The 25,486-nt window shown below is 39.4% G+C and overlaps 1 protein-coding gene and 1 long non-coding RNA gene across 2 annotated transcripts in view; one reads left to right on the plus strand and one right to left on the minus strand.

Annotated features, from left to right (window-relative positions):
* The window catches only part of RPRD1A (regulation of nuclear pre-mRNA domain containing 1A), a 79,575-nt gene that overhangs the window by 44,860 nt on the left and 9,229 nt on the right, over positions 1 to 25,486 (plus strand). The gene's annotated exons all lie outside the window — the stretch shown is intronic.
* On the minus strand, positions 11,496 to 21,909 carry LOC134736812 (uncharacterized). Its single transcript, XR_010121155.1, has 2 exons — positions 21,812 to 21,909; positions 11,496 to 11,832 (listed from the first exon to the last, which is right to left on the minus strand). It is a non-coding gene; the product is annotated as an uncharacterized lncRNA (long non-coding RNA).

A 25,486-nucleotide genomic window follows, 5' to 3' on the forward strand; every position in this document is an offset into this window, starting at 1 on the left:
CATGTCACCAGTAAGGCTGTTTAGCTTTCTTATTTGTGTGTACACTAGAGTAGCCCCCCACCTCTTTTTGAGGTATTGTGTCACTCTTGTCCAGGCTTGAGTGCAGTGGCTTGATCACGGCTCACTGCAACTTCAACCTCCTGGGCTCTAGCAATCCTTCCACTTCAGCCTCCTGAGTAGCTGGAAGTAGAGGTATGCGACACCATGCCTGGCTAATTTTTAAATTTTTTTGTAGAGACAAGGTCTCACTATGTTGCCCAGGCTGGTCTTGACCTTCTGGACTCAAAACAGTCCTCCTGCCTCAGCCTCCCAAAGTGCTAAGATTACAGGCATGAGCCACCACACCTGGCCTGGAGTGGCGATTTTAGTTTCTTTCGAGAACTTTGCCTTTGCATTCACAACTTGGCTAATTGGTGCAAGTGGCCTAACTTTTGGCCTGTCTTGGCTTTTGACATACATGCCTTCCTCACTAAGCTTCGTCACTTCTGGCTTTTGATTTAAAGTGAGAGACCTATGATTCTTTCTTTCACTTGAACACTTAGAGGCCATGGTACGATTCTTAATTGGCCCAATTCTAGTATTGTGTCTCAGCAAATAGGGAGAGACAGGGACAGCCAGTCAGTGGAGCAGTGAGAACACAGACAATGTGTGTGGATTAAGTTTGCTGTCTTAAATCACTCATCACAGATGACCATAATGCATAAGAATAGTGAAGAAGTTTGAAATAGCACAAGAAATACCAAAATTTGGCAGACACTTAAGTGAGCACATGCTGTTGGGAAAATGGTACCTCTAGACTTGTTTGGTGCCAGGTTGCCACAAACTCAGCTTATAAGAAAACACAGTATCTTGAAAGTGTATTAAAATGAAGCATGATAAAACGAGGTATGCCTGTATTTGATTTAAATTTAGAATTTGGTAAGATGCAGCTCTGTGGATGTTTCAAAGAAGTATGTGACTAGTTTCTTGATTTACATTTTTGAGGTCTGTATATTGTCCTAAAATATTTTATGTTTAACTGAGTTTTTTCAGGAATCGTGTAATCTTTTAGTTGTTGATAATACAAGTAATTATTTCCATCAAAGGGAAAAAGTTACTTAAGCAAAAGACTTAGCCCTGTTTATGGGCTCGGTATTTTCTGTCCTTTCCTTTTCGTGTAATACATTATATGCATCTTACATGTCATTGTTTTCCTTTTAATATATGGATGTATCATAATTTATTTAACTGCTCTGTTCTCTGTTACTTTTTTTTTTTTTAATAGACAGGATCTCACTTTGTCATCCACACTGGAGTACAGTGGCAAGATCATAGCTCACTGTAACCTCACACGCCTCCTGCCTCAGCCTCTCAAGTAGCTAGGACTACAAGTGTACCTCACCATGCCTGGCCAGTTTTTTATTTTTTGCAGAGATGAGGTTTTGCTGTGTTGCTCAGACTATTTATTTTTATTGCTTTTATATTCTTAACAGAATTTTAGAGAACATCTCTTCAGTTAACTTTTCACTCACATACTGATCCGTTAATCTGATAAATTTCTAAAGATGAAATTGCTGATTCATGTTAAAGACTTGATCCTGTTACCAGTCTTATTGCCTTCTTTGATGATTTCTGAATATTATCTATAAGTCCTCTGTCCAAGGCCATTCATTTTCTCCAGAGGAAAACACCCCAGATTTGCTGGTTAGATAACATAGGACATCTGTTTCCCTTAGAACAGTGCTTTTATCTCTTAGCACTGTGATTTGGGTCCCTAGATGCACACACTCTTTTGCTGAGTTTCTTATCTTCCATCTTTTAGTTCTATGGGATAAGGGTTTTACCAGATTCGTGTAAAGAGTTTTAGTTGATCCTTCTTGTCAACCTTGTCAACATATTAAGGAGCCTGGTATTTCAAAGTCTGGAATCTATCCAGAATTCCTCAGGATGAATTGCATTACTTTTGGTCATTATTTCCTGTTGCAGCTGTCCTCATCTTCCAACAGGTTCGTCCTTCCCTTCCCTTCCCTTCCCCCTTTCCCCTTTCCCCTTCCCCTTCCCCCTTTTCCCTTCCCCTTCCCTTCCCTTCCCTTCCCTTCCCTTCCCTTCCCTTCCCCCTTCCCCCTTTCCCCTTTCCCCTTTTCCCTTCCCTTCCCTTCCCCTTCCCTTCCCCTTCCCCTTCCCCTTCCCTTCCCTTCCCTTCCCTTCCCTTCCCTTCCCCCTTTCCCCTTCCCTTCCCCCTTTCCCCTTCCCTTCCCCCTTTCCCCTTGCCTCCCCCCTTTCCCCTTCCCTTCCCCCTTTCCCCTTTCCCCTTTCCCCTTTCTCCTTCCCCTTCTTTCAGATGGAGTCTCACTCTCTCACCCAGGCTGGACTGCAGTGGCGTGATCTCAGCTCACTGCAACCTCTGCTTCATGGGTTCAAGCAGTTCTCCTGCCTCAGCCTCCTGAGTAGCTGGGATTACAGGTGCATGCCATCACGGCTGTCTAATTTTTGTGTTTTTAGTAGAGACAGGGTTTTGCCATGTTGGCCAGGCTTGTCTCAAACTCCTGACCTCAGGTGACCCGCCCGCCTCCGCCTCCCAGAGTGCTGAGATTACAGGCGTGAGCCACCACATCCGGCCTTCCAACAGGTTCTTGACATCTGTATGCTGTGGTCCACTTTCCTCTGTCCTGGTGGATTTCTGCCTGTGTAATTTGCTTTATTATTTTAGTGACTTATTGGGAAGGAGCAGATAAACGGAGTTTGCTCTATCATATAAATGGAAGACTTCTTATGTCTTAGTTAAGTAGAACTGTAACATACGTGTTTCATAACTGCTGCCAAACCAGCCCTGTCTAAGTGGTTGTCATGTACTACTTGGCTTAAAAGATGATCTTCCTGCTCCCTCTCATATCTCCCTACATCATTGCAACCATATGGATTTTTTAAGAAATCAGATCCCATCACACTGCTCTTTAGAAACTCATCAATGGGCCAGGCGCAGTGGCTCACGCCTCTAATCCCAGCACTTTGGGAGGCCGAGGCAGGCGGATCACGAGGTCAGGGGATCAAGACCATCCTGGCTAACATGGTGAAACCCCGTCTCTACTAAAAATACAAAAAATTAGCCAGGCGTGGTGGTGGGCTCCTGTAGTCCCAGCTACTCGGGAGACTGAGGCAGGAGAATCGTGTGAACCCGGGAGGCGGAGCTTGCAGTGAGCCGAGATTGCGCCACTGCACTCCAGCCTGGGCGACAGAGCGAGACTCTGTCTCAAAAAAAAAAAATCAGTGGTCCCCATTACACTTTTGGATCTTATTTTGAACTCAGATACCATTTAACCTCATCTTGTATCATCTCCTTGGCTTGCATGTTGTTTTTCAGGCATATCAAGCATGTTCTAAAATCAGAGTTCTTTGCTTTGCTGATTGTTAACAGAGAGGGACTGGAATGCTCTTGCCTCCTGCTGTTTCCTTAGCTGGTTCCTTTTCCACTCAGGTTTATATTCCTATGTCAAGTCTTCAGAGTCCTACATCCTTTTCTTTTGGCCCCATCTACCCATTCCTCTGGCCCCCTCTTCCCAACTGTATTACATTGTCATTTTGGTTTTTGTTTTTCTTCTATATTATTTATTTCTATTAATACTTTATATACTTAGTTTTCATGTGCACCTGCCACTAGGGTGTGAGTTTCATGAGATGAAGAACCTTTTTTTTTTCATGTTTATTACCATGCCCTCAATGCTTAGAGTAGTTTCTGTCTCCTGGTAGGCACTCAGGTGTTTGTGTTAAGTAAATGAATGCCATTAGAAATGTAACTTGGAAGAGGTATATATTTTAAATTGGTAACTTATTTGTAACTAAATCAGAAAAGAATGATACTTTAATAAATAAAAATGATTGAAAGACACTTGAGGATTTTGAATAAAATTATATCCAATGTAATTGGTTAAATCATTTTAGCAGAGTCCAGTACTTAAAAAGTCTTAAGTGGGCTGTGTGTTCAAGGCATGCAGTTTGTAGAGCTGCAGTTGAGCATTTTGAACAAAGGAGTAAATTATCATTTTGAAATTGTAAAATTATTTTACCAGCTTGCATTTTTTCCCTTCTGTAGGAGAATAACACTAACAATATGTGAGAATAACATGAATAAGAAATGAACAGTAGTAATCCTTAGCATTGTGTAAGTACTGAATTTGTAAAGGGTAATAGTGCCATCTAGTGGAAGAGCTGGAGCTACAGATGAAACCAGAGTCCTTAAACCAGTTTTACGTTAAAGTGTGTAACACAGAGGAATTTACACTCTGTTGCCCTTTGTGCCTGTTCACTCATTCATGGAATGGAAATGTAATACTAATACTAATTACTGTCAAGAGAGGCGTTCATAGAACTCTGATGGTTAAAACGATGCATATAGGCAGTTACGCTTTCTTAAGACAAAGGAAGTCCTTAATAAACTGATAACAAAGATTACATTTTGTTACTGTATCAGTTCTTACAAGTGAGATGAGATTGAAAAGTTTTTGGAGCCACATTGTGGAGGACACTTGAATGTCAGGCCCAGTAGAGGTTGATAACCGGCCAAAGGGAAGAAAGGAGTGGTAGTGTTGGCAGTGTCTGAAAATGGTTATAGTTGTTGAGTGGATTAGATTGGAGAGAGATTTGCAGTAGGGAGACCAGATGCAACTTAATTAGAAAAATGTATGTGCTGAGCAGTAAAAGCCTGAACTACAGTGGGTGGTAGCAGTGAATTGTGTGTGTGTGTGTGTGTGTGTGTGTGTGTGTGTGTGTGTGTGTGTGTTTTGAGACAAGGTCTCACTCTGTTACCCAGGTTGGAGCTCAGTGGCACAATCATGATTCACTGCACCCTCGACCTCCCAGGGCTCAGGTGATCAGCCTCCTGAGTAGCTGGGACTATAGGCTAGTGCCACGACTCCCGACTAATTTTTGTGCTTTTTGTAGAGACAGTGTTTCACCGTGTTACCCAGGCTGGTCTCGAACTGTTGGGCTCAGGTAGGTGATCCACCTACCCTTGCCTCTCAAAGTGTTGGGATTACAGGCGTGAGCCACTGCACCTGGCAGTTTTTTTTTTTTAATTGCAAAAGTAGTACATGCTTATTATAGTTGAAAAACCATTGATAAGCACATTGCAGATACCATCTAAAATTATCACCCATTAAATACCTTTTGGCAAGATTTAGAAGGATAGAATCAGACTGTACGTGTCATTTTGTATAGTGTCTTTTTGCACATTTACTATAAAAATTTTCATGTGATTATAAGTCTCATTTAATAGCTGTATTACATTGTTCTATAGAAGTAGTATTTATTTAGCCAGCTAACTATTTAACGTTTATATTTCTTCCAGTTCCTTGCTATTGAAGAACAGTGCTTTAAATCACCTTTTGGCATGTATGTTACTTCCAGTTTGATACTGAAAACATTGCTCTGAATCACCCTTCAACTAAGTTTTGACTTATCTGTGATAGTCTTCTCATCAATTCCTAGAAGTGAAAGAAAAAAAAAAGCAATAAGGAGATATGGTTTTCATGCTTGAGTTAGTTACAGTTTAAGAAAACAGGCCGGCCACGGTGGCTCATGCCTGTAATCCCAGCACTATGGGAAGCCGAGGTGGGCGGATCATCTGAGGTCAGGAGTTCAAGACCAGCCTGACCAACATGGAGAAACCCCGTCTCTATTAAAAATACAAAAATTAGCTGGGTGTGGTGGCAGGCAACAGTAATCTCAGCTGCTCGGGAGGCTGAGACAGGAGAATCGCTTGAACCCAGTAGGTGGAGGTTGCGGTGAGCCAAGATTGCGCCATTGCACTCCAGCCTGGGCAACGAGAGTGAAACTCTGCCTCAAAAAAAGAAAAAGAAGAAAGAAAAGATATTCTTTGTAATGATATGGGGTTGTGGAAATGGGAACTCTTAACATATTGTTGATGTAAATTCATTTGGTCCACTCTGTAGAGGACAGTTTGGTAATAAGTATCAGAAGCATTTATTTTACATAGTTTTTTTCTCTTTGCCTTTTATCAGATTACTTAAATGTATGTAGTGATTGAAAGTAAGTAGTAGACCAAATTCTGGGTGTGGTCAAAGGGATGGTATAGTTTTATTTTACTGTTTTAAAAAACTTCAGGTAAAATACACATAAAATTTGCCATATTAAACATTTTTAAATGTATATAGGTCACTAGTGTTAACTATATTCATATGATTTTGCACCTTATTTCTAGAACTCTTCGTATTGCAGAACTGAAACTCTGTACCTACCCATTCAACAACAATTTCTCATTTCCCGCTTCACCCAGCCACCAATTTTTCTTTCAGTCTCTGAATTTTACTATTCTGGATACCTTATATAAGGGAAAGCATACAGTATTCTCTTTTTGTGACTGGCTTATTTCTTTAGCATAATGCCCTCTAGGTTCATCCAATTTGTAGTACATGTCAGAATTTCCTTCCTTTTTAAGGCCGAATAATAATCCATTGAATGTATACACTGCATGTTTTCATTTGTCCATGGCTGTATACTTGGGTTGCTTCCACCTCTTGGCTATTGTGAATAATGCTGCTATGGAATGTTGGTGTACAAATAATATCTTTGAGGCTGGTCATGTGGCTCACGCCTGTAATCCCAGTACTTTGTGGGTGGATTATTTTATGTCAGGAGTTTGAGACCAGCCTGGCCAACATGGTGAAACCCTGCTTCTACTAAAAATACAAAAATTAGCTGGGTGTGGTGGCTGGCGCCTGTAGTCCCAGCTATTTGAGAGGCTGAGACAGGAGAATCACTTGAACCCGGGAGGTTGAGGTTGCAGTGAGCCGAGATCATGCCACTGCACTCTAGCCTGGGCGACAGAGTGGGACTCGGTCTCAAAAAAAAAAAAAAAAAGTGTGTGTGCGTGTGTGTATATATATGTGTGTGTGTGTGTGTGTGTGTGTGTGTGTCTTTGAGAACCTGCTTTCAACTTGTTGGGGGCATTTACTGAGAAGTTGAGTTGCTAGATTATACATTAATTCTATTTTCAAATTTTCTTGAGAACTGACATACTGGTTTCCGTAGTGCTACAACGTTTTGCATTCCCACCAACAGTGCACAAGGGTTCCATTTTCTCCACATCCTCACCAGCATTTGGTGTTTTCTGTTTTTGTTGATAGTAGCTATCCTAATGTATATTAGGTAGTATCTCATTGTGGTTTTGATTTGCGTTTCCCTAATAATGATGTTGAACACCTTTTTCATATGCTTATGGCCATTTGTTTAGCTTTGGAGAAATGTCTATTCAAGTCCTTTGCCTATTTTATTTTATTTATTAATTTTTTTTCTTGAGACAGAGTATCACTTTGTTGCCCAGGCTGGAGTGCCGTGGCACGACCTCGGCTCATTGCAAGCTCTGCCTCCCTTGTTCATGCCATTCTGCTGCCTCAGCCCCCTGAGTAACTGGGACTACAGGCGCCCGCCACCATGCCCAGCTAATTTTTTTTGTATTTTTAGTAGAGATGGGGTTTCACCGTGTTAGCCACGATAGTCTTGATCTCCTGACCTCGTGATCCGCCCACCTCGGCCTTCCAAAATGTTGGGATTACAGGTGTGAGCCACGGCGCCCAGCCTTGCCTATTTTAAAATTAGGTTGTTTTCTGTTGTAAGTGATGGTATCATTTTAGGTTGATGATATTTGTTATAGTCGGGAACTAGAAAGAATTTGGAGACCATCTAACTGACTTTGTACTGGAAATGATTCTGGAATATTTCCTGAAAGATGAGATAGTTTAGCCAGCTTCTGCTTGGAAGTTTCTGGTGTAAAGGGAACATACTGTTTTGAGAGTAGTCTGTTTTATCTTCTGGACAATTGCTAGAAATTTATATACTTTGTTTATTTTTAATATTTATGACATGCTGGCAGTAATAGAAATTTATAAGCTTTTTAATAGAAATTAGCAAAAAATATTTGTCCAAATACATATATTCTTTTATATATGTATGTGTATGTAGGTGTATGTATATTTATATACTCACACTTTGGAGAAAATGTGGAGTACCAAAAATCACAGGAAGATAATAAAAACCACAAATACTGAAAATGCATGACTTGAAACAATAGCCCATTATCCGAGATTCTCTCAGACTCCTTCCTTATGGTTTTTTATGGACCTGTTTTGTTTATAGGATTCTAGATAGATCATTTTGTTGGTGTTTAAGAAATTTTATTTTTGAAACGTTTTACTGTTTCATTATCGTTATTCATGCATTATTTCTCACTTAAAATTTTACTTGATTCATGTGTCAGAAATGTAAAAAAACTTTTTTACTTGTAAAGATATTCCAGAAAAAAGAAAAGAGAAATTACATTTTAATATTTTAAAATAAAGGATAAAAATAAAGATGTCATGAAGAGCAACAAAAATGGCGCAGGTCTTTGCATGTCTGAGAGTGGCTCTCCTTCCTGTTCACCCGTGGACAGCAGCTTCACTGAATATCTTTTTGTCTTTTGGCCTAGATATTGTATTTTTTTCCTTTATCCTACACTGACTAGCATATATCTTGGATATTGGTCTTTCATTAATGTGCCCTTATATTGGGAAGACTCAAGTTGTCTTTTGTTTTTGCTTCTCAGTTTATAGTTTTTTTCTTAAATCTTATTATTGGTATATTGAATGTTCTGAATCTTCACGCTGCTCATCTTTTGTTTTGCCTCACTTTTCTCATTTTCCTTCAGTATTTCCTATGGTTTTGTTGTTGATATTTTTTGTTATACTAATTCTTCCTTACTGCATGAGAACTCTGCTTGTCTAATGTTGGGAACATAGATTTTTTTGTCAGATTTTTGTGGTCTCTGTTGAAGAAAGGGATTTATCATTGTGTTTACTTGGCTAGTTCACAGATTGTACAACTCAGGTCAAGTCAAGAAGGAATCAGGAGTTGTAGATGTTAGTGCCAGAATTTGCTGAGTCAGCCCAGATCTGACTGGGACCTTGCCTCTATTTTTGCCAGCACACCAGCCCCGCCATCCAATTATTCTGGTATTGTACTCCCTGAATCCTCCCTGTACCTCTGGAAACCACAGCAGTCACAGCTGTCCTTGTTAAAATGATTTGGAGTAATGACTAAAATATTCACACCTCCAGAGCTTGGCAAAGTCTTGTAGAAATGTTCGGACCTATATAATGTAAATGCAAAATACTGTTTAGCCTACTAATAAACATTAATGAATTTTTACATTTTAAATTATTCTTTGAATAGAGACTATTTAAACTTCAGTAAATGCAGTAGTCCCCTGCTTATCTGCAGGGCGTGTGTTCCAAGACCCATAATGAATGCCTGAAACTTCTGATGATACTGAACCTTATACACTGTATATATTCATGTGTCACTTAATGATGGGGTACATTCTGAGAAATGCATAGTTAGGCATTTTTTCATTGTGTGAACATTGTAGCATGCACTTACACAAACCTAGATGGTGTACCTACTACCCACCGAGGCTTTATGGTATAGCCTATTGCTTCTAGGCTACAAACCTATATAGCATGTTACTGTTGTGAATAGTGTAAGCAGTTGTAATACACTGGTAAGTATTTGTGTATCTAATAATGCCTTCTGGTATACCTCTTGAAGGACCTGAGGCCATTTTACAGTTAACTTTTTTTTTAATAGAGTATATTCTAACAATAAAAAGTGTAGTAAATACATAAACCAGTAACAAAGTCATTTATTTTCATGATCAAATATTATATACTGTACATAATTGTACTGTACTTTTATACAACTGGTAGCGTGGCCGTCACCACAAACACATGAATAATGTGTTTGATGAGTACACATGAGTAACTGTGCTATGATGTTAGGATGGCTACACTAGGCGATAGGAATGGTCACTAGGTGATAGGACTTTTTCAGCTCCATTATAGTCTTACAGGACCACTGTTGTATATGCAGTCCATTGTTGGCCAAAATGTAATGCAGTGTATGACTGTACTCTTGTTTCTATACAGTCACATTGTATGGGGGTAGTAACGTATACAACATGCTGGATTAAGGGATGATTTTTGTCCTGGGTGGAATGGACAAAAAGATGTAATTATGTAAAATATAAATTACGCTACTCAGAACAGCATGCAATTTAAAACTTAGGAACTGTTTATTTCTAGAACTTTTCATGTAATAGTTTTGGACCAAGATTGACCTTAGGTAACTGAAATCATGGAAGGTGAAATTGTAGACAAGGGTGGACTCTTATAAAATCTTTACTGTGGCATAAATAGTTTATAACATTTATTTTTGCTGCATATAAGCTATTATTTTACAGGCTCTGAGCTTTTTTGTTTGTGGAAGGTGCACATTTTTGGCATTGGCATTTTTTGCTTGTGTTAATTTTGGGACTATTTCAAACCTCTCTTTTTTAACATCTGCCATTTTTAATCTTGGAGATGTTCATCAGGTTATGTAATTAGTTTTTAAAATATATGTATCTTTTTTATCTTGCTGAACCAATGTTTTAGCTTGTCGAGTTTTTAAAAAACTTGACTTTTGTCATTTCTTGTTTTGGCTCTGTTGGCTTTGTTTCTTCTGATTTCTTAAGGATATATTTTAATTATAGAAAAAAATAAAATATTTTTACATGTTGAAGATACAAGGCCAGAAAAGAGGACAATGGTTATTAACTTTTCCTGGTTGACTTTGGTCTTAAATTAGTTAACATTTGGAGGGGCAGATTAGCTTTGTAGTGAAGAGTGGGGACTCTGGAGCAGTATTGCCTAAGTTTCAGTTCTGCTTCACCACTTACTAGCTCAGTGACATTCAACAACACATTTGGCCTCTGTTTCCTTGTCTGTAAAATAGGGATAATAATTGTACCGACTTTATATGGTTATTATGGGATTTAAGTGAGCTGGGTGCTTAAAACTGTACCACACATAACAGTAAATACCTCAGAGGTTTTAGCCCCCAACAAAAAAAACTTGGAGATTTTCTAGCTAGCATATTTCTAGCATTTAACCAGTGAAATTATGTAGTTTTATGGGGATACTCGAGTTTTCAGATGTCTGTAGCATTTTTATGTCTATAGCGCAGTGGTCCTCCCAAAGAGGAAGTGTTTGTTTTGCTGGTTAAGTCTTAGTATCTCGGTGATTGCAACTGGGTTCCCAAGTTTTAAACAATAATGTTCAATCAGTTTTTTGAGATTCTGGCTTATCTGAGTCAAGCCTGCTTGTCTGCTGTTTATGAAGTCTATCTCCTTTCAACTGGAGGTCATAAAGTATTTGCTGTTTACCCTTTTGGCAGTTCTTCATGATTTCTGGGAAGTAGTTGTTTCAGAAATCAAGTTGGTGCAAAGTGTTTTCTCCTCCCCATATTCCCCCACTGGCCAGTATTCTCAAATATGATTGATGAAGTTAGGACACTTGGATTCAATTAAAGTGGTGTTTGTGCCATTTCCTTGCCTGATTTAGATTTTCACTCTTTTGTAGAGAAAACAAAAGACATTGACGTCCTACCCTTAACTTCTATTTTAAGGTGTTAGACTGAGTTGCAGCTTTTGTTTTCTTTTGTTTTTTTTTTTTTGAGACGGTCTCATTCTGTTTGTTGCCCAGGCTGGAGTGCAGTGGCACGATGATAGCTCACTGAAATCTTGAGCTCCTGGGCTCAAGCAATCCTCCCACCTCAGCTTCCCTAGAAGCTAGAACTACAGGCACACACTACCACACCTGACTGATCTTTTTTTTATTTTTTATTTTTTTTGCAGAGACAAGGTCTTGCTATGTTGCCCAGGCCTGTCTTGAATTCCTGGGCTAAAGCGATCCACCCGCCTTGGCCTCACAAAGGTGCTGGGATTACAGGTGTGCCATCAGGTCTGACCATCTGCAGCTTTTCCTAGAATTTATAGAAAAGAGAATATATGTTAGAATATAATAAAGAATTACATAAAACAGTATATTCTGACCTTATATTAAACAACTATAACATATATCATACCATATTATATAGTATACAGAATTCATATATTGCTAAGATGTACGTAAATATATCTTACATACTACATTACATGTCTGTTGACAGTAAAGGTAGATATAATGAAGGGAGAGAAATGAAATGGAGATGGGAATGAAATGGGGGAGAGACAGATGAAATGCAGGGGTTGAGAGGGTGCACTGTGGAGTTATAGAGCTGCACCGTTCACTAGGCAGCCACCAGCCACATGTGCTTTTAATTTAATCAAAATTAAATAAGAATTAATATTCAGTTTCTCAGTAGCAGTAGGCACATTTCAAGTGCTCACTAGCCACATGTGGCTATTAGCTACCATGTTGGGTAATGCAGATAAAGAACATTTCCATTGTCACAGTAAGTTCTATTCATAATGCTTGATAAAGATTGCCAAAAAGATAAGTATTGATGAAGTAGATAGATACATAGGAAATGAAGAAATTGTATATGTAATATCTCTGCCCTAATAAGAAATGCTGTGGGTGCCCCAGATAGGCAGTATTCACAGAAGATGGAACAGTGACAGGATTGAGTTAAAGATTTCACATCCTAGCATGTACTGTTGTAAAGGTGGAAGCATTTACACAAACGTTCCATGCCAGAAGTGAGACACCTAGAAGCAGGAGTTTGGAACAACACACAGTGACTCCATTGCAGTGGAAACAATCAGGCGGGTAAACCCCTCCATATCCTCCTTTCTTGGGCCAGATAGCAATGGCGAGGAGTCTGCCTATGTTGGAGCTTGGAACGGGAAAAGGGCAGTATCTTCTTCAGGCTGATGAGGGCCAGGAGTGATTGAGATAATCAATATGGAAAACCAGTTGCTGGAATAATCCATGTTGAATTTTTTTCCACCCTACTGACGGCCCAAGTAGGTTATTCATACAGTCTGTATTTTAAATAAAGGTGGCTGAACCACTAAGCATTTTTGGAAAGACAATACATAAGAAAGAGAGCTCAAAGGGAAGAACTTTCCCCTAGGAAATAGTTAATACAAAAAAACAATTATAGTAATGTGAAATAACTGCTGAAAATGCCTGAACATCTGGAGTTTCCTCTCCCTACTCCCATACCCAGTTAGCGTCCATCAGAAAACAGGGTGTCCTTACAGCCGTGTGCTGAGAGTATCTTCACTTCTGATCAGCAAAGTAATGTTTGGGAATTCTAGGCAGGTAAGCAAGGAAACAACATAAGTAACAGAGTCAAAACCATAATGGCTGTGAAATGAGAGGAGATGAGAGTGGAACAAGTGAGACATTTTGTGAGACTTTGGAAAACTGGGATTGTGCTGATGTGGTTTAAATTTGATGTAGTAGTGCTCTACCGTTGCACATAATGCATTCCTAAATATATATGAAAATAAGTCATACAAAATTTCAGCATCAAATGGGTATAAAAATATACAGAATTTCAGTATATCAAAATTGATATACCATGAGGGGCAGTTATTTTTTTCCTAGAGAGATTTTTAAAGATTTTATATATATATATATAAATTATGTTGATTTTAGTGGTGATCTCATTTTTATCAACTTCCCTTAAATCTGTCAAGCAAAAATGTGTAACAGTTATATTCTTTTGCTTTTTCATGAGATGTAAAGAAGCAGTGTCCTTCTCTGAATCCCTGCATTCCCTTTGCATTTGGATCACTGGAATGTTGATGCTAAATTCCAGTTCAGAATCATATATATATATATATGGGGTCTTGCTGTGTCACCCAGGCTAGAGTGCAATGGTGCAATCATGGCTTACTGCAGCCTTGACATCCTAAGTTCAAGTGATCCTCACTACTCAGCCTTCTGAATAACTGGGACTACAGATGCATGCTACCATGCCTGGCTAATTTTTGTGCTTTCTGTAGAGAGGAGATCTTGTTGTGTTGCCCAGGCTGGTCTTGGACTCCTGGGCACAAGTGATGTTCTCACCTTGGCCTCCCAAAGTGCTAGGGTTACAGGTGTGAGCCACTGCACACAGTCTAATTACAATTTTTAAAATTACAATTATTGGTGCTTTTTAAGCACCCAAGGAATAGTTTAAAATTAGTAAGATCATAGGTAAATTATTAAAATACAGACAATGCCTTTTAAAAATGTAGCATCTCCCAGCTAAATAGGAATAAGTAACTTTAGTAGTTAAGAGGAACTTGTCATCAAGTTGGGAAGTTTAGGTTATTTTTTGTTTCGGTTTGTATTTTTCTAGAGATAGTCTTTCTGTATTTCCCAGGCTGGTCTCAAACTCTTGGACAAAAGCAGTTGTGTCTCAGCCTCCTGGCTGAGACTATAAGCATGAGTCATGGCTCCTGGCATATTTAGTTATTTTTTATTTATTTATTATGAGATGGAGTTTCACTCTGTCGCCCAGGCTGGAGTGCAGTGGCGCGATCTCTGCTCACTGCACCTCTGCCTCCTGGGTTCAAGTGATTCTCCTGCTTCAGCCTCCCGAGTAGCTGGGACTACAGGTGCAGGCCACCACGCCTGGCTAATTTTTGTATTTTTGGTAGAGATGGGGTTTCACCATGTTGGCCAGGCTGGTCTTGATCTCTTGACCTCGTGATCCGCCCACCTCAGCCTTCCAAAGTGCTGGGATTTCAGGCATGAGCCACTGCGCCCGGCCAGAATTTAGTTTTTAGTAGATCAATCTGGAAATTATGTTGATTTTAGTGGTGATCTCATTTTTATCAACTTCCCTTAAATCTGTCAAGCAAAAATGTGTAACAGTTATATTCTTTTGCGTTTTCATGAGATGTAAAGAAGCAGTGTCCTTCTCTGAATCCCTGCATTCCCTTTGCATTTGGATCACTGGAATGTTGATGCTAAATTCCAATTCAGAATCAGAAAATTCTCTTCTTTTCCTTTAGTATTGAACATACCGTGAGCCACCTGAATATTTGCCACTTAGCATGTCTGATATCTATCCTTGTTTCTTGTCACAAGTATCATCCACATTACAGACACTGTTGTACAAAATTGAAATGCTGACTGTAACGTCATCATGGGATGGTTCTGACCTGCTTGCTAGTTGATACGTGAAAGCCTGAATTTTGCTTCAAAAAAGCCATTCAGGATTAACAGTGTATTGTGTAATAAAGTGGACTTTGTGTGAAAGGTGGAGATCCCTTGTAGATAATTCAGAACTACTGGAAGTTTCACAGTACACTTGTAAATGATGAAAGTGTTAAAGAGTTTCCTTTGAGAGTAAAACACAGGATGGCAAGGGAACAAAATCTGAAAGAAAAGAAAAAAAAAAAGGAAAACTAGGAAGAGTAAAGAAGACAGGAATACATAATAGAGCTTTATTCATGCCTGCCAGAATGTTGTGTCCCCATCCAGAGTCATATAGGCCAGATGACTCTTTTTCCTCGACTCTCTGTCTTAGAATGTATCATCTGTGGGAAGGAGGGGAGCATCTAGGTGTCTACTGCTAGTGAGCTAGGAGTTCTAGGATTGTCAGGTTCTAGGATTGTTAGGTTGGGCTTAGCCTGCTAGATTTTATTCTGTCTGTATTCAGGCATTGTTACCCCTTTCTGGCTAATCATCCAGCACCATTTCCCTCCATTTGAGGATTTATAGTCATAATTGGGCTGGGGGTTGGGGGACTCCCTTTTTATCAGGTAATGCTGTCCTTGAAACCTCCAATAGCTTATTAGTTTCAAGATTCTCAGAATTCTTAGGCCTCTCAAATTAAATCTTCCAGTACTACATAAAACATTTCAATACACTACGGGGGTGAAAAATTACCACCATCTATACCTAACTGAAACCTTGCTATGGCCAGGCACGGTGGCTCATGCCTGTAATGCCAACACTATGGCATTCAGCCTTTGGGAGGATAGCTTGAGCCCAGGAGTTTGAGACCAGCCCTGGCAACATAGCGAGACCCTGTCTCTACATGACATTTTTTGAAAATTAGCTACGCATGGTGGCACATGCCTGTAATCCCAGCTACTTGGGAGGCTGAGGTGGGAGGACTGCTTGAGCCTGGGAGGTTGGGAGTGCAGTGAGCCATGCTGACGCCACTGCACTCCAGATGGGCTGACCTGTCTCCAAAAAATAAAACCCTGCCATGGCACTTAAACTCCATTGTATGTGAGATGATACTCTAAAATTTAATCATAACATAATATTTAGCATTAGCTCTGTGCCAAGACACTGTTCTAAGTACTTTGTCTATTTTCATTAATTCTGTGATTGTCATAGGTACATTCTATTCTACCTATTTTATAAATGAGAACAGTGAGGCACAGAGGTGTTAACATACTGTCTTTAAGGGAAATTTGAAAAAATACATTAAAACCATGTAAACAGCTCTTGCTCACATTTTGATGTATTTAGTCTTTAAAAAAAATCATAGATTAAAAATGTCATTGTAAACACAGTTGTAAAAAAAAAACAAAAAAACACGATTGTAGCCATGCTGTGTGTACAAAGTCAATTCCTGCTTGGATGTCTATCTTGGTTAGTCTCCAGTGAGTGATATATGGAGTAAAATCATGAACTGGGAATTGGGAGTTACGGGTTCTAGAAGTTACTCTATGAACTGGAATAAATTGTAGACTATCAAGGCCATTCTTCATTTTCATGCTGTGGATTTCAAACTTAATGATTTATAAGACCTAGCTTTAAAATTCAGTGCCTTTAACTTTTTCCGTATTTTTGTCTCATAGTTGGATACTTCTGAGTACTTGAATTCAACTTATAAAAGTAATATACGGAGTTTAAAATTTTCTTTCCTTACCTCTTTTTCCTAAGAATTTTCCCATCATAAAACCAATACATAATTATTAGAGAAAATTTGGAAAATACTGAAAAATAGAAAAACTGCCCACAAATTTACAGCAATCACTGAAAACCATTATTAAAATTTTCATATATTTTGTTTCACTGTGTTTTCTTTTTTTGTTTTAAATGGTTGCAAATATACAGTTTTATTTTTTATTTATTTATTTTTTTTTTGAGACGGAGTCTCCGTCTGTTGCCCAAGCTGGAGTGCAGTGGCGCGATCTCAGCTCACTGCAAGCTCCACCTCCCGGGCTCACGCCATTCTCCTGCCTCATGCTCCGGAGTAGCTGGGACTACAGGCGCCTTGCCCGGAGAATTTTTTGTATTTTTAGCGGAGACGGGGTTTCACCATGTTAGCCAGGATGGTCTCGATCTCCTGACCTCGTGATCCACCCGCCTCGGCCTCCCAAAGTGCTGGGATTACAGACATGAGCCACCGCGCCTGGCCATGCAGTTGTATTTTTTAAAAAGTCTTTGCGAAAGTGAGTTTCTTCAACTTAACATAGGTAGTCAGATTTATATTGTCTTTTATTGTTTAAATTTATTTCATTTCTTTTCTTTTTTTGAGTCAGAGTCTCAGTATGTTGCCCAGGCTGGAGTGCAGTGGCTGGGTCTTGGCTCACTGCAACCGCTGCCTCCCAGGTTCAAGTGATTCTCCTGCCTCAGCCTCCTGAGTAGCTGGGATTACAAGTGCGTGCCACGATGCCGAGTTAATTTCTGTATTTTTAGTAGAGACAGGGTTTCCCCGTATTGGCCAGACTGGTATCTCTTTTCTTTCATTTCAAATAAAAGTGGAACTTTTTTTTAAGGTCTGTTTGTCCACATGGGATTAAATAAGTTATACTTGTTGGACCTATTGAAAGAACTAGGCCTACATAACAAATGGAGCAGTGGGTTACTGAAAAGAATATTGAGGCTGGGCACAGGCTTATGCCTGTAATCCCAGCACTTTGTGAAGCCGAGGTGGGAGGATTGCTTGAGACCAGGAGTTCAAAACCAGCCTGGGCAACATAGCAAGACCTTGTCTCTACACGAAATACAAAAATTAGTTGGGTGTGGTGGTGTGCACCTGTAGTCCTGGCTACTCAGGAGGCAGAGGTGGGAGGATCATTTGAGCGCAGGAGGCAGAGGTTGTAGTGAGCTGATACTGCACCACTGCATTTCAGCCAGGGTGACAGAGTGAGACCCCATCTTGGAAAAAAGAAAAGATTGGAAGTATGTCAGTGTGCCATTGTAATTTATTGGTGGAGTGCTATCATTGCTAACAATATCATATAAATGTATTTAACCCCTCCTAGCTTTTGAAGTAAGATTCATGTTAGAGCTAGAATTTGTCTGGGTGCGGTGGCTCATGCCTGTAATCTCAGCACTTTGGGTGGATCACCTGAGCCCAGGAGTTCAAGACCAGCTTACGCAACATGGCGAAACCTAGTCTCTACAAAAAAAAAAAAAAAGAAAAAATAGTCTGTGTCTGTCTGTCTCCCTCTCCCTCTCCAAGTGTAGTGTGGTGGTGTGCACCTGTAGTCACACCTACTTGATAGGCCAAGGTGGGAGGATCACTGGACCCCAGGAGGTCGAGACTACAGTGAGCTGTGATTATGCTGCTGCACTCCAGCCTGGGCAACAGAGTGAGACTTTTTCTTAAAAAAAAAAACCAAAACAAAACAAAAAAATCCTTTAGACTTTATTGATAATTTTGATATCATTGCACTGAAGAAGTTTAACTAAAATATGAACCTCTTAAAGCAGTTAAAGAGCAGAATATGGAAGTTTTAAATTTTTTTGAGTTGTCAACAGCTTTAAAAAATGCACATTATGCACACGAATTTACTTAGAACTTCTGCTTCTGAAACTCACCCATCAGTAGCTAACTCACTTAAACCATGGTTAAGGTGCATTTTCTGTCGAGTAATGTTCTTGACAGGTCAGACCATTGGTCTATAACCAGTGCAAATTGAACGGAGATAACTGTGAAACACTGTATTTATTTATTTATACCTTTCTTTGCCTAAACATTTCTAGTATAAATTCCCTTATTTTGATTTTCCAAAGTTGATTGCATCAGTATTGTCTGGACTTGGCATCACTTAATGGGAGAAAGCACTGAACAAGTATAGCAATTAGCATGGTGACACAGCTAGTTTAGTGTGTTAAGCTACACTAATAAACCAAGTGATCAGAATGTGGAAGATAAGTTCTTTTTCATCAGATGCTGGTTAAGCCACAGCGGGATTTCTGTCTTCAACTCTGGATTCCATATTACCAAAATGAATTAACTTGCCACAGTGTATCCAGAGGCAGAGGCAAGAACAAAGGGAAATGGAACTAACATTCCTTGGAGGACAGTTGAGGGAACTGGGGAGGGATATAAATTATGTGAATACCTATCTTCAGAGCCTTTGAAAGCTATCAGAAAAGAGGATTTGGGTTTAATTCTGAGAGCAGAACTAGGACCAGTGGATGTGTTACAGGTGACAAGCAAGACCACTCTGCCATTTAAAACTTCCTAATGTGTAAGGGCTAGTTAATAAAGTAGTGAGTTTCAGTCTCTGGCATCTACCTCTATAGCAGATCTTATACACAGTCTAACTCCTAGCTAGATTAATAATACCTTAAACTATTGACTTGTTTACCTCACCTGATGTTCCGGTTTCAATAAAAAATTACAAGGCCTGCTAAAAGTCAAGAAGCAGTCTGAAGAGAGAAAGCAAGTGTCAGAACCAGACTTACATATGGCACAAATTTTGAAATGATCAGACTAAGAATTTAAAATAATTGAAATGTTAAGGGGTCTAACAGAAAAAGTAGATACAATACAAGAACAGGTGGGTAATATAAGTAGAGAGGTGGAAATGCCCAGAAAAAATCCAAAGCAAATGCTAGGGGAAAAAAAATTACCAACACTTTGGGAGGCTTAATTGGGAGGATCACTTGAGCCCAAGAGGTTAAGGCTGCAATGCGCTGTGATTGTGCCACTGCACTCCAGCCTGGGTGACAGAGTGAGACTGTAAAAAAAAAAAAAAAAAAAGTGTCTTGGATGGGCAGTTCAGCAGACTGGACACTGCCAAGGAAGGAAGTGGTGAACTTGAAGACTAGGTCTATAGAAACTTCTCAAACTGAAATGCAAAGTGAAAACAGAATGGAAAAGAAGTCCCCACAAATAGAACAGCCAAGAATTTTGGGACCATTCGGAAAGGTATAATGTACATGGGCTTGGAATACTAGAAAGCAAGAGAATGAAGCCGAATAAATATTTGAAGTAAAAATAGCCAAGAATTTTAAAAATTAGTGACACACCCAACCACTGATCCAGGAAACTCAACACCAAGCAGGATACCAAAATGCCTACAATCTCTACTTAGGCGTGCCATATTCAAAGTGCAGAAAATCAGAGTAAAACCTTGAAAGAAGTAAAGTAAAAACCTTGAAAGAAGCCAGAGAGGGAATCACTTTACCTTACCTGTAGCGTAACAAAGATAAATTACGGACTTCTCAGCAGAACCATGCAAGCAAGGAGATAAGTGTTGAAAGAAAAAACACACCAACTTAGAATTATATATCCAGTGAAATTATTCTTCAAAAGTGAAAGACAAACTAGTGAGTTTGCTAGTGCTGGAGGTGGTCAAAAAGAGGTCGAATAACAAGGACGAGAAAAGTTAGGTTTAATGTTTGCCTAACTGTATTTGGTACATAAGCTGTTAGCTCTGGAAGATGGTAGTACGTGTTCAGCAAAAATGTATTTCAGTGATTTTGAGGAATGTTGCAAACCAGATTGTACTTTTGGAACCTCACTCTGCTCAGATATGGAGGATCTGAGCAGGCCTGTAGCAAAGAACCCTATTTTTGCTTACAAACAGAAGCCCAGAATCTCTGACTTTTGGCCTGCTTGTTAAAACCTTATGGAATGATGTTTCATGGAACACCCAATTTGGGAAACACCAGATGAGATGACATTTATGACCAATGAGAAATGGGATTCTTTATTAACTGGATAATATATGTACTAAGTGAGTGAGGCTAAAATGTTAGAAAATAAAGGTAACAGTATTAACTTCCTTATTTGAATATGAGTACATGTGGAAAGACTGATTATGGAGGGTCGTTTCTTTAAATTCCTTCTCTCTGCTTGATTTGAAATTTCTTAACAGAAATAACCAAAGTTAAATGCTGCTTATCAGCTCCCGGCTTACTCTCTCTGCTCCATCCTTCCATTCTCAAGGTCAAAACATCATTATTAGGAGGTTCAGCTTTCCTGGCATTGGGCACCTTTTCTGGTTGAACTAGCCTCTTGGTGCCTTGTCCCTAGTATCTTTACGTTGCTGCTATTACTCTTGTTTAAGAAAATTTATCACGGGGCCTATATGCTGTTATTCATGGGAAAATGACAACTCTGCTTCACTACTAGGAATGCCAGAGATGTTTTAAGGACAGAAGTAGACTACCTGATACAAGTCACAGTGTTTCCTTATTGGGTTTTGAGTTTTAGGAACATAACTAGTTGTCCTGTCACTGTGCTGAACCCTTAGTTGAGCTTTCATTTCGATAACATCTTCAGAATACCCACCCCCAAAATAATTCCAAGATATGAGAGGGAGGTTAGCATCATGGTTAAGCCTGAGGACTCTGAAGACAGATTATCTTAAGTTGGAGCCCCCTTTTGCCTCTGTCTGTTGACTTTGGGTGAAGTTTCTTAATGGTTAAATGTGATTTAGTTTCATCATCTATAATACATGGTTAGTAATAATCTCTACCAGTGAAGATTAAATGGAGCCCTTAGAACAATGTTTGGCATATAGTAAGCAGATGAAAAGTGTAGTAGCTATTTGGTTAGGGTCACGGTATGGTATATGAAATCTTGGAATATATAAAGTTTCTTTGTAACATCTACCCTAATAATTTAACATTACCAGTTTTTCAAAACCTAGTTGACAGGCATTGGGTTCCTTGCAGAAAACCTGATAAAATATCTTTTTCCACATGCTTGTTAATAATCTGGAAGATTAATGAAACTTTACAATAGTAGATTTCTTAAGAGGATGAAAGGAACTAAAGGAAGTGAGACAGTTCGTTAGATGATTTTTACTTACATTAAAGTAATTCCCACCAAAAGGTAAAACTTCTGCAGTCAAGGGGAAGAAAATGACAGCTCCATCTGAGATGTATAAGATAACCTGTGAAAGATAACCTGTGAAAAGAAATGAGAAAGAATTGGATATATTGGAGTTTATATTTTTTAAATTGTCAATTCCAGGATTAGATACCAAGCCAAATTTGAGCATTTGTTTCCCAGAAGGTGAGGGCAAACCACTGAGAACTTTATCTCCTTTGCACTCTGTCCCCTGGGGATGGTAACAGACTTGACTCATCTGCAGTCTCAGAAACTCCCTGACATCATGGAATTTCTTGGCCTTATTAAAAAAAGAAAATGGGTGTGTTTGTTGTGTTATATCTTGATTAATACTTCAGTTAATTTTTCCCTCTAATCTAGAAAAGGGCCCAATTCCAGGACATGCAAAATGAAGTAAAAGTAAATGGTGATGGATCCTAATAATGAGAACTGAAGCTTCTTAATAGTTCTGTTGAAGGCAGTGGCTTAAGAAATACTTGTATGTTAACTTCTTAAAAGAGGCAAATGACATTATACTACAGATAAATGAAGTCACCAGAGAAAACAGACTTTGCACCTTTTTTCTCTACAAATTCTGCTGTTTTTATCAAGAAATGGGTAGGAAGCCATAGGTCTGCAATACAGTAAGTATGATGCTTAGAATTGACCAAAGCCTTTAATTGGCCACTAAAGATCCCCATATGGATGTAGTTGAAATTCTCTTTTTTTGTCACAATTATGTGGGAAACATAAAAAGAATTATTAGCAGCGCCGGGCACGGTGGCTCACGCTTGTAATCCCAGCACTTTGGGAGGCCAAGGCGGGTGGATCACGAGGTCAGGAGATCGAGACCACGGTGAAACCCCGTCTCTACTAAAAAAAAAAAAAAAATACAAAAAATTAGCCGGGCGTGGTGGCGGGCGCCTGTAGTCCCAGCTGCTCAGAGAGGCTGAGGCAGGAGAATGGCGTGAACCCGGGAGGCGGAGCTTGCAGTGAGCCGAGATTGCGCCACTGCACTCCAGCCTGGGCGACAGAGCGAGACTTCGTCTCAAAAAAAAAAAAATAAAAAAAAATTATTAGCAGCATCTACAAGAAAAAGGCAGCCATGTAAATATTTTAATTTCAGAAATATTATGTATTTAAAGCAACTGAAATTTTAGAACATATCAGGTCAGCCCTAAAATGAACAAGAATTCCAAATTTCAGAAAATTTATTCTCTTAGATGTTCTTACTGCAAGGTGATTCTGATGTCACCTCAGAATGATAACCACAATTATATAGCACTTCCTAATTTGAAAACTTCCACATCAGTTTGGCCACACAGCACTGTAAAATAGTACCCTTATTTTATGAAGGAGGCATCTGAGACTTAATTAGATAATCTTTGGGAGCCCTTGCCCAGGGTTACATGGGTAGTAGATTGAGGAAACAGTACTCCATCCAGATCTGACTTCATGGAGCGTTGACTGGGGCGTACTGTTAATACTCAGTCCCCTGCTGGACACTGCAAGTAATGTAGATATATATAAAGTGTTTTCTCTCCTAATTATGGGTATGAAATTAGAAAACAATCAAGTAGTAATTCAGAAATAACTCATGTAGTAGCATATCATAGGAAGTTAGCTTGAGGCCAGAGTCAGAAAAGATTCCATGGCAGTGTTTGGTTTTAATGTAGGACTATAAAAATATATAAAATTTGGATCCTCAATATATACTTAGTATTAGCTGTAAAGAAATCTGTAATGGTGGTTCAGATTTCAAGAAGCTGTAGTCCACTTGCAGTGCACACAAGGCAAGTCACACCTAGTTCACTAGTGTTGAAGTATAGCAGTGTAAAGAAGGCTTCTGCGGGCCGGGCGCGGTGGGTCGCGCTTGTAATCCCAGCACTTTGGGAGGCCGAGGCGGGCGGATCACGAGGTCAGGAGATCGAGACCACGGTGAAACCCCGTCTCTACTAAAAATACAAAAAATTAGCCGGGCGCGGTGGCGGGCGCCTGTAGTCCCAGCTACTCGGAGAGGCTGAGGCAGGAGAATGGCGTGAACCTGGGAGGCGGAGCTTGCAGTGAGCCGAGATCGCGCCACTGCACTCCAGCCTGGGTGACAGAGCGAGACTCCGTCTCAAAAAAAAAAAAAAAAAAAAAAAAGGCTTCTGCGCTTGGAAAGACAAGACAGAGACTTAAATGTATTACAACCAAACAGTGCAGAGATAGTTTCAGCTAGGAGCTTAGAGTAAGGATGGTAAGAACAGGGAAAGAGTTTTAGGCAAAGTGAAAATTTGCCTGGATTATGACAGGTGGGCAAAATTTTGGAAGAGTGGAGGGGCTTGTATATGATCAGTGGAATTGAGCCTTGGTATGAAGCTGGAACTGCAGAAACTGACATGAGTGTTGCTTATGTCTGAGGTGATAACAAGCTTTAGGGTGGTAGTGATGATACTGGTGGCAAGTAAAGGGTAAATTAAGGACAGAAAGGTGGGCCTTGTTGAATGAGGAAAACAGAGGGGAAGAAGTAAAGTGGCTTCGGTCAACAGAGTAAGAAGAATGAGGTAAAGCATTGGTTCCCAAACGCACCCATGCCATGGTGCCACCTGAGAACATTTATTTTAATAGTTACGTTTATTTTTTTTATTTTTTGAGACAGTTTCGCTCTTGTTGCCCATGCTTGAGTGCAATGGTGCAATCTCAGCTCACTGCAACCTCTGTCTCCCAGGTTCAAGTGATTTTTCTGCCTCAGCCTCCCAAGTAGCTGGGATTACAGGTGCCCGCCACCACACCCAGCTAATTTTTGTATTTTTAATAGAAACGGGGTTTCACCATGTTGTCCAGGCTGGTCTTGAACTCGTGACCTCAGGTGATCCGCCCGCCTTGGCCTCCCAAAGTGCTGGGATTACAGGCGTGAGCCACTGCGCCCGGCCCCAGTTACGTTTATTTTGATGTGTGAATCAAAACCAAAATGAGCACAACAAACCTGTGATTGCATGGATATTATTTCTTAGAATGAAGATGTTAAAAAATGAGTTGATTTAAATATTACGTAAATAATAGTGTAAGTGAGTCATGGTAAAGAACGTTATGAAGGATGGTAGTTAACTAATTGAAGTTTGGAAAATAGTGATTAAAAGTTGGGAGAGGTGGTATGAGGAAAATTTCTGGGGTTCTGAAAAAGCTTATATCTTGATCTAGGTGTTGGTTACACGGATGGGTACACATATATACTAACTGAAGCATCTACTTAATAGTTGTGAGTTTTATGTTGTGCCCCAATTTAAAAACTTTAAGTAGCTTTTGACTAAAGATGGGTAAGATAGAAAGAAGAGCAAAATTTGTAGTAGAGGAAAAAGGTGCAAAGTTGGTTTTCTTTGCTGATCTTATTTATAGTAGAATAGATACTCAGTTACATTCATTTTATTTACATTCTCTGCTTTCCAAAAATAATTTTTAAAAGCATGTACCTAAGTCAATATAAAGAAATTGCTTATGAATGTTGGATGTTGAATGTTTAGCTTATGAATGTTGCATTTCTTAAGAGATACATATATATATACACATACATGAAAGGTTTAACCATTCAAATGATAGAATTTTTTTCCCTCTTTTTTGACATTTCATTCATCAGTTTTTTAAAAAAGTGTATTCTATATATGTGATATGTGAA

The sequence above is a fragment of the Symphalangus syndactylus genome, chromosome 1, assembly GCF_028878055.3.
Source record: "Symphalangus syndactylus isolate Jambi chromosome 1, NHGRI_mSymSyn1-v2.1_pri, whole genome shotgun sequence".
Taxonomy (NCBI): domain Eukaryota; kingdom Metazoa; phylum Chordata; class Mammalia; order Primates; family Hylobatidae; genus Symphalangus; species Symphalangus syndactylus.